At 47.4% G+C, this 15,698-nt stretch overlaps 1 protein-coding gene across 14 annotated transcripts in view; it reads right to left on the reverse strand.

Annotated features, from left to right (window-relative positions):
• HIPK2 (homeodomain interacting protein kinase 2) overlaps window positions 1-15,698 on the reverse strand; it is a 142,304-nt gene that overhangs the window by 46,283 nt on the left and 80,323 nt on the right. The gene's annotated exons all lie outside the window — the stretch shown is intronic.

Raw genomic sequence — 15,698 nt, forward strand, 5'->3', positions numbered from 1 at the left:
ATTAAATAATCATTACAGGACCGGTACAAAAGGATTACTGACTTTTTAAACAAATGGATGTAACGATAAAACAGAAAAATAATGTAATTAGATCTATTAGACCTAAGCCTTTTCCGCAGGAGGAAGTAGCCAAGAAGCCTTCACTTCCCAGTCTGTCCCAGGCACCTAATTAGATTTCCTCTTCCCTTCCAGCCTGAATACGGCAGCGCTCCCGCTATGCCTTTACTGCTGGCTTCAGGAGATGCCCACTGAGGCACCTCTGCTTGGTGAGTTTTGGCGTTAGCCCTGCTGAGGAAGGGGAGAACAAGGTAAAAGCTTTACTTCAGCTTTCCAGGAGGATCCCCAGCTGGGGCATGGAGGAGACGCCCAAATAAGCAAGACCAGTCTCAGCTCAGACTTCCACAGGACCTTAAGGTGAGGGTCTTTTCACCTTTCAGCCAGGTAGAAGCTGGTGTCAAATCTTAGCCTCCCCCCAAGGGGGATTTGTCCCACTGTCTTGGGATTGTTTGACTCTTTCTTCACTGAGGCTAAACAAGCTCCCTAAACTCCAGTGGCCAAGGTGAGATAAGATGAACCCTGCCCTTAGCACCCCAAATACTTTGCATTTCAAAAGCAACTTCTATGTGGAAGAATCAAAAGTATCTCACAAATACCTAAAACCTTACACAAAACCCACCACCGCAAACAAACACCTTCCTTACTTTCCCTGCCTCAGCCCAGACTTCTACATGCAGTTTAGTGCCATAGTTCCTATTTTGCACAGGGATCACCTAAGGCTTCTCTCCTGCTCTTCTTGCAGATCTTGCAACACTTTCTTCTAAAGCCCCAGCTTCTGGAGTCAGGTGATGTACAACAGAAAGAAAAACTTACTTTCCCATACTCTTCTAACTATTATAAGCAGAAGACAGATAAAAGAAACAAACATCCATTGCTTTAGAACTTTCATCATATTAAAAATAGCCTTGGGATTTCTTGGGCCGTGATGCGTAATTTGGGAATGCCGGGGGTTGACTATTGAGCAAATCAAGTGCCACCATCCAGAGCTGGAAATAGGGACCATGGTTCCCAGTTTCCCATCTGTCATCAGAATAAGATCTGGCACTAGTGAGATCACGTTAAGGATTACAACTGCAGTGGAAAATATTACATTTTAATCATGCCATTACATAGTCACGTGAAGACAAGTCTTTAGCCAAGAAACCAAGCAAAATGGGTAATTTTTTCCATGGAAACAAGCAAAGGCCCTGTAGCAAGACTCCATGCCCCATCTTCAGCCCACAGACTTCCCCAATTTTGGGTTGACTGGTAATGATAAAAAGCTCTAAGCTATCTGTTCTCAAACCAGCAATGCAGAATGTAAAAATTACGGGAAAATCTGGGATTTTAAGGCTAGGATCCTTTGTGCCATTCCCACAGAAAACATGCCATAGACTTAAAAAGCAGCTACCCTTAGCCCTTCTAGCTTCATCTGTGTTTGTTGTTCTCATACCCCACTGCTCTTTAGCCTATTGTGACAAACTTTTTATTAACACCAATCTCTCCTTAAGAACAAGGGGTTAATTTTCCTCCTTTCCTCCCCATTCCATCATCCCTGCACACTACTCGACACCTAGACAAAATGCAGAGAGAAAAAGACAGCTATAGTGACCTGAATCTCATTACTATGTAAATCCTACATTCAAAGCCATCTGCCTCTCCCTGTCTGCCTTCCACATTGTGAACGAAATGTCCCTGGTCACTAATGAGAGCTCAGCCACGCACCGCCTGAACTTCAAACCCCTCCCACTAACTCAAGTGGAGGGAGCGGAGGGGTGGACTATCGGTGGGATATTCCCAACATGATATTGTTTAGAAACCCCCCTGTTTATAAAAATTGCTTGCATTGCTGTCATATGCAGCACACACCTCCTCCCCTCTCTCCCCACACTTAGGCTGCCAACACCCCCAGACCCCTGCAAAAAGGGATGACCTAGAATTTGAGGCTCCAAAATTTCTAATTTTTTTTTTTTTTTTCTCATGAGTCTTCAGCTGTCCAGCAGGTTTTCCTTAAAGATCCAGTTTCTGGAGTGCAGCAAGTAGGACAGAATTTCTTTTTCACACACAAAAGAAGTTTCGCACCTCCACTGTTGGGAAGAAAAGCACAAAACCAGTGTCCATACCATTTAGATGCATAAAAGGCAACTAAATGGAATTTAATTCATTATATTAAATCAGACCTATCATTGTAGGGAGGGGAGGTGGTGAGATGGTTTTATTTTATTTTACCTTTTTGAAAGCTGGTATTACTCAATCAAGCCTAAACATTGGTTGCAATCTTTACCCATTCAGCCCCAAGTAGATGATGATTTTGGAACAGCAATGAGAATCCTTGTGAGAACGGGGCCAGGCTCAAAGTGATCGGGTGCCCTACATACATGTCAGCCAGCGTTCGCTGCAGCTTTCTCCCAGCCCTGCCTTTGCACCATGACTACAATTTTTCCGTGGCAAGGGAGTGGCCTTAAGACAAAAAGACCTTGTTAACCTAATTAAGCCATCATTAAGACACCAAGGTATCAGACACCACAGAGGCCTCCAGATTTTCAGCTAGCAGATACCTCCTATTTGCCATGCGTAAGAGAGAGCTGGAGTCACCCCAGGAGGAGCAGTGGTCTGCCTGCCTGCTGGCACTCTCTGGTAACGGCCAATGCCAAGTGTTTTGGTGAAGGATGCTACACGTTCTGAAGTGAAACAACTCATCCACTGATAAAATGCCTTCCAAACCTCTAACGCGTGGAAATTGTTCTGTATGCTCAGCTATAGATGCGTAGATCCTTCTGCACATAGACCTTTATCTAACACTTGGAACTCCCCTCTTTCTTAACATAAACATGTCAATTTTTTAAGACAAGATGAGATCCTGACTTCAGTCACACATTGTGGCACGGAGTTCCACAGACAACCTTCTGCTTTCAATAGCATCTTAACTCAGTTGTTTAAAGCCTGGTTTTCTTTCATCAGGTTTAAATTTGTTACCTCTCACTTCATGTTCACATGGACTGGCCTAGAGGTGAAGACAGAAGCACTTGAATCACCTTTCTTTTAGCACAAGCTATTTTTATATCTCTGCCCTGTCCTCCCTTGTCTGCAGCAGCTTCTGGCTTCTCAGTGTTCCATCCCATGGATGTCTCAATCCACTTCCACCGCCTGGCCCTACAACTCCTCTTCCTGACATGACTGCTTGGAGACAGGCTAAACAGACCTAGAAACAGTTAAACACGAGGATATTCCCCAGACTTATTTTACAGTATTTGCAAAATGCTTTTGCGTTCCAGTCTTCCCTGAGCTTAATATTTTGTTTGCTTTTGGAGTGACATGAGGCATTTCAGCAGATGTTTTATCTGGGAGATCCTGTGAGACATGCAGTCCTTTCTCTGGAGGAGCTGCAGTTAATTTAGGATGTAGAATTATGTAGAAATGGTTCGGTTTTCCTCTTCCAATGTCTACTGCCTTTCAGTACTGCACTGATCTGGCATAGTGTTGTATGTAAGCTAGATTGAGCCCCTTACATGTTGCTCACTCCTTTCTGCAGCCTAACCTAAGCAAGTCTGTGGTATCTGCACACTCAGCACTTCATTGCTGGCCCACCTCTTTTTACAGATAATTAATACATTAAATAACTCTGGTCCTAAAACGTACATGCAGTCCACTCCACAACTGACCCTTTTATTCCTAAAAGCACTCAGATTTAGCTCAGCTCTAAGAACAGTGTAATTCTCTTTCCAAAGGGAAAGAAAACAGTTCCATGTCTTAGCCAGTTCTTAGTGGGATTTCTCCATTCTGCAGCTGGTAACACTATGTCACAGGGGAAGGTGCCCTATTAAACTGTGCGCACCAGAGTGCTGCAAGTACAAATCGGAAGGATGATTCACATGGCGGCAGGTCCTCCCAGAACAGCACTGAGGTCTTCAGCAGACTCTTCATGGCTGCACAGGGAAGTGTTTTCCATATCAGTAATACCACTTGTTTTAACACACTCATCAAACCTTTCAGTTGTGGTGGGGATCTTGTTTGAAACCACACAAAGGCAGCCCATTGCCAGATACCTCGGTGTGTGCGGGAATGTCCTCATTTACCGCTCTCTACCGGTTTTTGGCTGTCCATCCACAACGTCCTCGGCACAGCAGTTACAGCCTCTGGTACAACGGGAAACTAGAAAACTCTGCCCTCCCATCCTTCCCCTTCCATGAGCTGCCTTCGATGTCTCCCAGTGAAAGGCATTCCCCTTCTGTATGTGCAGGCACGACCTGCTCTACAGCTCACATAGAGTTTGGTACCATAGACCAAGGATTTAGAAAACACTCACCACCAACCTGGGAGAGAGCTAACACCCCCCCAGGAGCCTGTATCTCCAAGAGAGAAGCAGCCAGCCCATTCCTGCTTCTCACATCTCCTACCCCTTTCCCAGACTAAATTACTCCCCTGGCCAGCAACGGGTGACCTGCTCTTCGGCTCAGTGCTGGGTTTGGCAAGTACCCCACCACCTTGGAGCCCATCTTGAACGTGCCTGTGAATACCAGAGAGCTGCTGGTGATGGGAGCTGTGGACCCAGGGTAGGTATGAGGGTCCCTGTGCTGGCAGCATCCACAGGTCCCCAGAGGCAGAAGTGCCATCTCATCATTTGCTTGCACCTCACATATGACCCCGTCCTGCTTTCAGGCCTGCCGCTGGCAGAGTATTTACTTTAGCAACCCTGCTTCGTGGCAGGGTAATTTCATTGTCTGGTGTTTCTGTCAGGAAAATTAATTACCAGTCTAGCTCGCTGGCTTTTTCACCCACACATCACAGGACATTAAAAACAAATGCCAAAAAAATTCATTTCCACAGTCTTGGATTCGGAGAGCTGAGCTCTTTCTGAATTTTAAAACTCCCCTGCAAACTGCCCTCCTTGGGGATAATTTACCACCTCTGGTAGGGTCCCGTGGCTGAGCATGACTGCCTCAGCAGAGTCCTTCATGGACAAGTATACATATCAGACAAAAATATAACTCAAAACTTGATACTTGCTGGCACCTTGAGCCGAGAGTGTGCCTGCTTCTCACCTTCGGGGTGACGCTTCTAGAAGAAGGTTGTGGGCAGCTGCAGGCAGTGCAGACAGACAGACCTACAGTGATGCTGTCTGTTGAGTTGATATACACAGCTCCTGTCTTCTTCTACCTATTAGTCTCCCATGCCAAAGCCTGAACTTCAGGAAGCAGCAGCTTTCACATCTCCTTCCAGAAAGCGCTGGGCAGAAGCAGAGAGGCAGGAGCCGAACCCCTTGGCCTGAGCGGGCACGCACTGACTGGCTGCACGCCCAGGGCTTGACCCCTCTCAGCATTGTGCTCTCCCACGCACCAGGATACCTCCTGTGAGGAGGAGGCGCTGCACCCTTCACATGTCTTACAAAGAAGCTTTTATTGAAACAATGGGGCTCCATCTTCCTCTCAGCTGAGCCCTTTCTTTGGCATCTTTATGGACCCTTTCTCATACCTGCTCACTTGACCCTTTTGTACTTTGGGAAGGTATTCACTTTTTATTGCCATGTACTGTAGCATGCAGAGTACCCTTAACTCTTAGTTAATGGAGATGGAGAGCATACAGCACCTTTTTTTGGCCCTCTGTACCTCTCAGGCCCCAAATCACTTCTTAAGTGCAGGGCTATAAAAGGAGACAGGCTCACATTCTGGGAGTAAAAGGTTGTAGTTGCTATTTCCCTCCCCCCTCCCCCTCTCCACTTGCAGAGACACCTGGAAGGGATGCAGGCATCTAATATGGATGACCCCAGACTCAAGGCCTTCCTCTGCTCCAGGGCTGCCCAGTTGCAGACTTCCCTGTGAGAAAGCCTTCCATCAGGGCCAGAGCTTACCACGTAAAGGCCCTGACAGCTCCTGCTTGCTCGCTCACTCCCCGTCCTGTGCAGTGGGCAGGACAGCAGCTCCAGATCCCACCTGTGCTGCTCACAGCCAGGGAAAGCCAGGCTCACCCTCATTGCTGGCCTCGCTGCAGGACCTCTACTCTTCTCCTGCATCCCTGAGCACTGGAGTTTGCTAGGATGCTCAGCTGAAGCCCATACAGAAGTGGTACACCTCTGTAGACCACTCGCTAGGGCTTCAAGGACTGCCATGATCTCTGGACCATGTTGGGAAGCACCAATCCAGCAGAATCACAGCAAGGGACAATCCTAAGAGTCAGGACTCATCCCAGGACATGGAGGCATGCCATGCCATTCAAATCCAGCATAAAGTTCAAAACCCAGAGAGTTTAGTCAACACAGGGATATTCATGAGGGAGGGAAAGGGCCATTGAGGAATATCACTCGATCTATCAGAGCACACTGTTTACTCACAAAGATGTTTTGGTTTCAGTTGTAAGGAGGGACAGTATCTCTGAAGGGCATACTAACACACTCCCTATTTCACAGGCCAAACACAGCTACGCCCAGTTTCTGGAAAGGACTATGGATGTAGCCGGAGCCGCTTCCAGGGCTGCCAGACCACTAGCACAACCACCACTAGAGGGTAGCTCCAACACTGCATTGCTCACATTGCCCTCGCCCATCCCTCAAGATTAATTTGCAATGCATCAAAAAATATCTGTATCAGCTCAGAGGACTGGAAGCTGGATCCACTCAGCCTTTGGTGATGGTTTATGTTACAGGACATAAATATAAACTGGAGGCTGGTAACAAGTGAGGTACTGTGGGGGTTTATCCCGAGACCAGTCTTGTTTAACATCTTTATCACTGACCCCTGGGAGAAGGCAGAGTGCACTCTCATCCAGTTTATGGGTGTTGCCAAACTGGAGAGACCTGGCGATGCGCTTGAGGGCAGGACTGCCACCCAGAGACCGCTGAACAGGCAGGAGGCATGGGCCAGTCAGGACCTTCTGAAATGCAGCCAGGACAACCGCAGAGCCCTGCCCCTGGGATGGGTGAGCCCTGGTCACAATACCTGGGGAACCACTTGGTGGGAAAGGCCATGAACACCTTGACTTGCGGGGCAGTGGGCTGAAACGAGGACCCTGGTAGCAGCTGGACCAACAGCCTCCCTGGAGCAGGACCAGCAGACCAAGGAATGCAATGACCCACCTCCAGCCATACTTGTGAGACCACATCTGGATAACATGTTCAGCCTGGGGACCCTAGTGCATGGGCAAACCATAGGAAACCTCAGCAGGAGGAGAGACAGCCGTGGGGGACCGGACAGCAGCCTGCCCCCTTCCCCGCTGCCACATGGAAAAGATGGTGCCAGGCTCTTTGCTTGGGTGGGCAGCAGGAGGTGGAGATGATAGACAAACTGAAACAGGGGACGTTCCCACCAGGGACATGGAAAACACCTCTACTGTGCCAATAAATGAACCACCAGCATAGGCTGCCCTGAGTGGCTGCAGAGTTGCTATCCTTTGGAGGCTTTCAAGGATAAACAAGACAAAGTCTTGATCTTGATCTCATGGCTGACCCTGTCTTGAGCAGCAGGTTGGGCTAACTGACCTCCCAAGGCCCCCTCCCACCTGAACTACTCTGACTGTATATGATACAGTAACTATACATTTGTCAGTAAGAAGGTCACCACGATCCTCCTACACGCAGGCAAAATACTAAGTAGCTGGGAGTGTTTTAGGGGGTACAGGTGCAGGTCCCAGGGTATTTTTAGCAATTGTAAACACACAGTTCTTTTAAAAACAGAGAGCAAGTTACACAAGAATTACTTCTGGACTTGATTGGCATAATTATCAAACAAGCTTTGGGAGCCTATCATTACTAAGGGTATTTAATAGCAAATAAATCATAGAAGCAGACTAAACTACCCGCCCCATGACACTGCTCATGTTCCACCAGGGTGCTGACTGGGAAGGATGAAAATACTCCAGAGGATGGTGTCAGAGTCTGACAGGGCTAGCCCAGACCTGGGGAAGTCACCCACTCCCCCCCTGCCCTGATATCAGGCCATCCGTGCCTATGTCACTCCTGGCAAACATTCAGCCAGCTTGTCTTACAGACCTCCCATGGCGGAGCATCCATAAACTTCGCTGTGCCCCAAAGGACCTCACCCCTTGTAATTTTAAGGAATAATACACAACTGGGCTGTATGTATGTCATACCTGAAGTTGACTTTATATCATGCTTAATTACAACTTGTTGTCAATCTGGCTTCTGTATAATACATATGGAAAAAACGTATCTTAATACATCTCACTTGACTTCACCTATACCCAGCTTTCTGCCAGGCCGCACCTCCTCCCTCTCTTTACCCTGCCTTGGCCTCAACACATATTCAGTACTTATAACCTTATCTCATTTTCTCTCCTGCTTACCTGTCTCCTTTTTCTGTCTCTTCTGCTCTCTTCCTGCACTTATTGTGGATGAAGAGAGAGGTGGACATCACACACAGGAGAGCTAACACTCCCTACCCCACGGCGGGGGTGCACACCACGTGCCTGCAAACAGAGCCCTGTGCCGCTACGGGGGTGAGCTGGGCAAGTGCAGATCATGTGCATCCGTCCTTAAAAATGAGGTTTCACACAGACACTCACATACTAGCACCCCAATGGGATCCCAACGCTCACTGCGACCATCAGCACAAGGCTCTTGGAGAAAGCATTTTCCACGGGTTAATCCTGGAAGAGTTTCAAGCAAAGCACACTGCCGTACCCCAAGCACTTGTGTTCGCTATGCACCTTTCCTGGGATTAAGAAAGCTGGATTCAGCCATGAACAAAGCCTGGGTTTAAATGGGGAGGGAGGGGTCCCTGCCTGGAGGCTCTGCATCGCTCTGTTCTCTTATATCCATTGCATATATACATTCCATTTAGGTTAGGGCCTGAAAGAAAACCTCCTGCTCTCTTCAGCAAAAGCGTGCGGGCAAATGACTGAAGCCCTGAGCTGGAGGAGGCAGCGCAGCTGTTTGCAGAAAGAAGACAAAAGATTTAGGAACAGTTGCTTTTTCCCCCCTCTCCCATGTCAGGCTGTTTACAGAAACCAAGGGATGAAATTTTGCAGACAAAAACACTGAGAGCAGCCTGTCAGTCTCAGAGGGAGGGAGGAAGGGAGGGGGAGAGGGAGGGGAGCGTAGGCTTCTTTCAGGATTATGGATCATTGCTAAATTGCTCTATCAATTATTAAACCCATCACTCAAAGCGCAGTAACCAAAATATAGCAGATAAAGCCTTTCTCATCCACTCTCTACCAGCTGCTCTCCTCCTCCTAAAGCCAGAGGGGAATGAAAATTCTCATAGTTTATATTTTATAAACATCATTTTCCCTGTGCCTTGAAAATAAAAGCTTTTTCGGACAAGGTAGAGTAGAACCAAGCCCATGACAGGAAGATATTAAAGGACTCCTCGCCCTTTCGATTATCAAAACCAAGGAATAAAACAAAGACTCTCCAATCAAAATTATTTTTTAGAGCCGACAGGTTAAAAAATTTGTCTGTGGATAAATGAAGAGGCAGGCCCCAGCCATCAATAGCTGTTAGTTGCCATTCGCCTTTGCTGCTGGGCAGATCTGGTATCAACGTCACGGTGGGTATGGTCCCAGGAAAGGACGGGATGTGGCCAAGTGACACGTGGCATTTGGTCTGGCCAGTGACTCTGTGGAGAGAGAAACTGCAAACATACATCCAGGATGAGAGAGGAAGCCCTGGAGTGGGCAGTGCTGACAGGGAACCACGCGGGGAGGAGGACCAGGACCCGACACCCAGATGGGAAGGCTTCCACGTGGCTGCCAATGTCTGAATGGACATAACTTTTTAGCAGCACTCCATGCACTTGCTGGAGGCTGCGGCTCTGGTTCAGCGAAACCCTTTACCACGTGCATCACCTGAAGCAAATATGTCCCCAACTCCCAGTGAGGGCACTGGATGCAGCTAAAGTTAAGCATACATTTAAGTGCTTTGTTGAATCTGAATCTGTTAGCAAGCCTTTGTTGCATTTGAGCTGGAAATATTAAGAGGCAAGAAAAGCTATTAAGCCCAATAATGGAAAAGCATGCCAGGCCCTGGGTCAGCCAAGAGACATACTAAGCTTGTCCCAGCCTGAAGTGCATCTTCATACATGCCTGGAGGAAGTCCTACTGGACAGATCACAGTCACGCTCATCTCTTCCGATTTAGAAAAGCAGGACTCAATAAACTCCAGAGGAGGTGCACAACGCTCAGCACCATGACCACTGCCCCCGGGGTTCGTCAGCTCCACGCTGACCCAGAAGTGCAGAAACATGCCCGGGCCGGGGGGGGGTGGAGGGGTGATGCAACAACAGTTACCTTCAGCACAGCGTGACCTCTGGTTGTTCTCCGAAACAAAGTGTAATGCACGAGGGGGGAGGGCTGGGGCTTTCCCAGGTTATGGAAGAAATCAGAGAATAGGCAAATCATAATTTGAAAACAAAAGCCCTATCCATGCCAGGCAGTGAATGGATGAGCCGCAACGTATTGGGTGCAGAGATCCCCTGAAGGAGGCATCTGATCAAGAAGGGAAGAATGCCAATTATGTGCTCCCATTCATGCCACCGCAATGAAAGCATAATTCTGACTCCGCTTTCTGACCCGCAGTATGCAATTTATGCAAATCCAAGCTGTTCTCGCTTCCCTCAGAGCCAAATGTCCACCAATGCCAGAGCTGGCTCTAACTTCTTGTTTTCTTTTTCAAATCTATTGTTTTCACTGTTGAATATTTAAGACCTTTTGTTGTTGCTGTTGTGTTTCTTTGGAAATGAAATAATAATTAAAAAAATCCCAAAGCACACAGAGACAGTCAAGAGTTGACTTCTCGTCTCCGACAGCCTCCCATTCTGTCACATTCAGCTCCTTCCCAAACCTTTATCGTTCCCGCCCAGAGCCCTTCCACTTATCAGCCAAGTGAAGCTCTTTGCGTCAGATCTGTAACATTCCCCGAGACTTTTGTTCACAGCAGACACTGAAAGTTGCACCAAGCTGCGCAGTGGGTTTATGGAATTAGCCCGAATACCGAGCCAATTGCCAATATAAGGCTCCAAATGACTTCTACCTGGCAAACACGGATACGAACCAGACTCAGGCCATGATCCTAAGATTGCCTTCTCAGAGCACATAGCAGGTCTGAGGCTAAAAATATCAAATTACTGCAGCCTCTTTTTTTTCTTCTTTTAATCATGTCTGCTGGCCACTTTTGTTTTTTAATTAGAAAAAGACAAAGACAAAAATAAAGGACTTATCCTGCCTGCTCCTCAGAGAAAGAAGCATTGCCCTTTACTTATCTCTGAAGAGCCACGCAGATTTAATATTATTATGAGCAGCAACTATTTGTATTACTGTAGCACGCAGAAGTCCTGGTGGTGACTGCAGCCCATGATGCTAGACGCTAAAAGATGACGTGCTAACGGACTGCGTCTGCTCCAGAGAATTGATGATCCAAGGTGATATGTGGTGACGGGAGGACAGATTGGTGGAGCAGTTCACCCAAGATCATACGGAGAAAGCGTAGCAAAGCCAAGGAAAAAAACGGGGCCCTTGCGAACAGCGTGCTGTATCTATTAGACCACAACATCTTCTACTATGGTATTTGGCAACAGCAATAATAATACATGGATTCAAAAGCTCTTTCAAAAGAGATGGTTATTACTGAGGCAAGGCAGATTCTGAGGCTAAATGACCTGTGGATGTCACCCAGCAAGACAGTGTGTCGGGAACAGCTCATGAAATCCAAGGCCTGCTTTAATGCCCCACTCGGTGAGTCACAGCATCCTGCTTATGCTGTGAGGACCTGCCTAGTCTACAAACAGGTTCTAGGATAAGCCTTGGGAATGCCTGCCCACCGGCACGTGCAGGTATGCATGGCTGGGAACAGCAGGGGCACCCCGGAGCTGCCCCAGCTGGCTATTCCTGCTGCAAGTTTCCACCTTTAACTCAAGACCTACTTGAATCAACACTGGTCACAGAGTGACCCGCAGAGTGGGTGACAAGAGCCCCCTGTACAAGCAGCAGGGCACAGCTCCATGGAAAAACATTCCTCTTCCATAGAATTGCAGAAACATGAGTCCACTCAGAATTTAACTTATTTTTATTGTATTTATACTAAGGCTAAAATCTGGAAGGTTTAAGCAGGACCCTACTATACTAGGTGCTGTAAAAAAGCATAAGAAAACAGTTCCTGCTCTACAAGACTTGCAACCTAATTTGGGATCCCCAGTCACCCTGGAAATATAAACTCTGGGACTTGCTGCTCAGCATCTGCTAATCCAGGATCTGCAACCAAGCATGCACAAAACAGTCCCTGGCCCACCAGGGTGACCACTGGCAGTCTGGGTGCTGCAGCCAATGGGGACAGAAGCAAGCCCACAGATGTGACCAGCCCCACTGGGAAGCCCCAGCAGCCTGGGCTACTGGTATCCCACTGTCGGTTATGTAAAGAGTACAATAAAGTAAAGCTTAAGCAAATCTGCAGGAAGGACACAGGATCAGCACTAATATCTCAGGCTGCTGATAACACATGGCCGCTCTCAACAAGCCAGCACATGAACACCCTTCCAGCATGCACCACGTCAGTGTGGACCTCAGCGTGGTATCCTGCGAGGAGCAGGGAGCTGGATTTGATGATTCTTATGGGTCCTTTCCAACGTGAGATATTCTATGACTCTGTGATAACTGCCCAAGGCTATCGAGCTCAAACCTGAGCACCAAAGGGTAACTGGGTACCCCCTGCTCCTCGGGGAGCCCTGGGCACAGCGATAGTGGCAAGCAGCACCCCAAGGACTTGGACAGACCAGTGCTTTGTCTGCAGCAAGTCGGGCCCTGCTCCCCCCATGTCACATCTCCCATGCCAGCTCCCCTAGTCCCTGACCTTCCCTGCCACTCTTCCTGCTGTCCCCACCAGCCCTTGCTCCACTTCAGAACTCCACTCAGCTCACCTGCTCACTCCGAACACCAATTTATTTCCTCCTGAGATCCCGCCCTTCCCCACCCCTCCTCCTAGGATTCACCCTTCCCAGGCTGAACTCCTGCTGGTCCAGTGCCTAGGGAGCAAAGGGATGGACAGGGCAAGCCCAAAACGCCAGCTCTGGAATGGTGTTTTCCATGAATGCCCTCTGCTCCCACCACACCTTATCTCACACAGAAATGGGGGCTACTACATTTTAGGACCAAAGACTACAGTTCCCTGATTGTCCAGACATGGAAGAGATCCCTTGCAGCTGTTAGCAGCAGAGCAACTCTGACTTTAACCTTCAATATCACATATCTTACTGGAGCTGAACAGAAAGCCAGAATACAAGCAAGAATGCACGTGTGGTGTGCAAATAGTCTCAAAGGGACCATGATGCTTGCAGGGAGACAGGGAATGCTTCAGAAGCAAGACTTTTAAAATAAAGTCTTCTGCAAAGTTAAGTTCATTCTTTATTTAAAACCATCACACGGAAAATTCAATTGTTCTCCAACGCATCTCGGTACCAAATCAGGAGACTAAATTCTATCATTAAAGTGTGAAACTGATGAATTTAAATCCATAGTAAGTGCAAATTTCAACATAATCTTAAGTAAGGAGTCGCTCCCAACACCTTCATAACATGTCAACACATAGTCATATATTTGTTTCTGGGACTCTTCAAATGTCTCCCTTTACAGTTTTATTTTTTTCTTGCCAAAACAAATTCTTAAAGCTAGCCCAATGTTCTAAAAAAATATAAACATTTCCTGCATGTTAAAATTTTAGGTGGCCATGACAGAAATTTTGGAGGGACAAAACTCGCAGGAAAAAAATAACATAATTCAGAAGAAACTTTTCTTCCTCTTTGCCACACACAAGGGGAATTTGGAATGATTTCCCATCTGATTAATTTTAACTTCTAATTCGTCCTTGGATCGCACTGCAGTATGGATGACATTTGTTAATTTGACTGTTTTGCAAGTAGCCAGTACTGTCCTTGTAAAGGGTGAAGAAATCCCCATATATCAGGAATGCTTTTGGCGAAGGGGAAGTACCGTAATTATTCCAGAGGAATAAATACAACAATAAAAATATTTCTCAGGACATGAAAGCAAAAACCCACCCTTTCTTGAAAGAGGGGAGCTCTCTTCAATTATTATGACTGTCTGTAACCATTTAGCCCTCTGCTAAGTCAACTGCAGGGTTTAAAAACATTTCCTGGCATTCTTTACATTTTTTTATATGTTGCAGTTTTATCTGGCATATATCATATGTTTCCCCCCAAAATGCCTGAACTGAGCCATCTTCCTCCTGACAGAGAAGTTTGGGGTTCATAAACTTGGCTGCAGCTCTCAGAAACCTCATCGTTTGAGGGCCATGTTTAAAATTACTAAAAATAGGGTAAGGCTTTGATAGGTAAAACCAGAGTATATTCAGGCAGCAGAGGATGCAAATGGACCAACGCCTCCCCTTAAATACACCTTCACCCAGGCCTGTGCCACCAGTTGTAAGCCCATGCATTTATCACCCCAACAACATCTTGGAGCTTTCCCGTCCTTCCACCAAAAACCTTAGGGTACATCTTTGGTTTCATCACCTCCTTCACTGCACCCTTTGCCACCTCTGTCCCTGCAACTCTCCCAACACCTACTTCAGTTGTGGAAAGTGGTCGTTTTGGTTTAACCAGGACCACGACAGAGTCGGTGCTGTTGCCCACACCATGATGGGCCGGCAGCCTCCAGCTGGGCAGGGGGAGGACGGAAAGGCCCCTACATGAGGTGCAGCTCATTACCCGCCGTATGATTTACTACCAACACACAGCAATATTCAGGGTGCAAGAATAAGGTGGTACATCAGTGCTTTACCAACAAACAAAACGGGGAAGGGAATAACTGTATTTCCCCTGTTATTCTACGGGGAGGTTCACTAAGAGGTTAGCAAGAAAACAATGTAGACCATCGATCACAGGGACAGCTAACCTAGAAAGGTTACCGCATGTTCCTGCCTCATTTTTCACATCTGTAATTACCCCGCTGCTTCTCCTCACGTCCCACCCATCGCCAAGCACCAAACACAAACCACCGCTGCTTTATTAATTATGTATATTTGTTTACACTCATTGTTACCGCCCCGCAACATGCCACGGCGGCTGAAGGATTAAATGGCACAACTTCTGTGACGCCCACAGAGTGGCATGGCTGGGGAAAGGCAGCTCGAGGGCTTTCCCGCCTTTCCTTCACCTGACATGAGAAGCTGCCACCTCTCAGCAGAGGCTGAGGTGGGATGACGGTAGGAGGGATGCAGGTCTTTACACCCGCCATGTGAGATGGAGAAGCAAGGTAGGGGTGTGCACGGGAAGACTGTTTCCATTCACGAAGGACTCAGATTTACTTTTGGATCTTCATCCAACTGAAACAAAATGCCAATACTGCTGAACATACTAAGCACCTCCTAAAGCACAATCCTACTCTGAACAGTGCCTGTCTAAAAACAGCATTGCCAGGCTCCTTGTTTACTGCGTCTCCCTGATGCCTGATCTGAATTTCTCAGTTTAAAAGAAGAATGGCTTCCCTCCCCCCGCCCACCACCCTATCTACCAGTCCAGCAAACCCAAGCAGGGCTTCAAGAGCCACTCTGGACTCATTTCTCACACATTTATGCATGCAGACACGGGCAGCCAAATTAGAGTTATGCAGAAATGGGCAGGGGAAGCACAAGGCAATGATTTCAAGACAATGAATTTGTAGGGAACTCGGTATGTTTCTACTCAAAGTAGAGCATCACGTTT

This window comes from Phalacrocorax aristotelis, chromosome 1 (assembly GCF_949628215.1).
Source record: "Phalacrocorax aristotelis chromosome 1, bGulAri2.1, whole genome shotgun sequence".
NCBI lineage: Eukaryota > Metazoa > Chordata > Aves > Suliformes > Phalacrocoracidae > Phalacrocorax > Phalacrocorax aristotelis.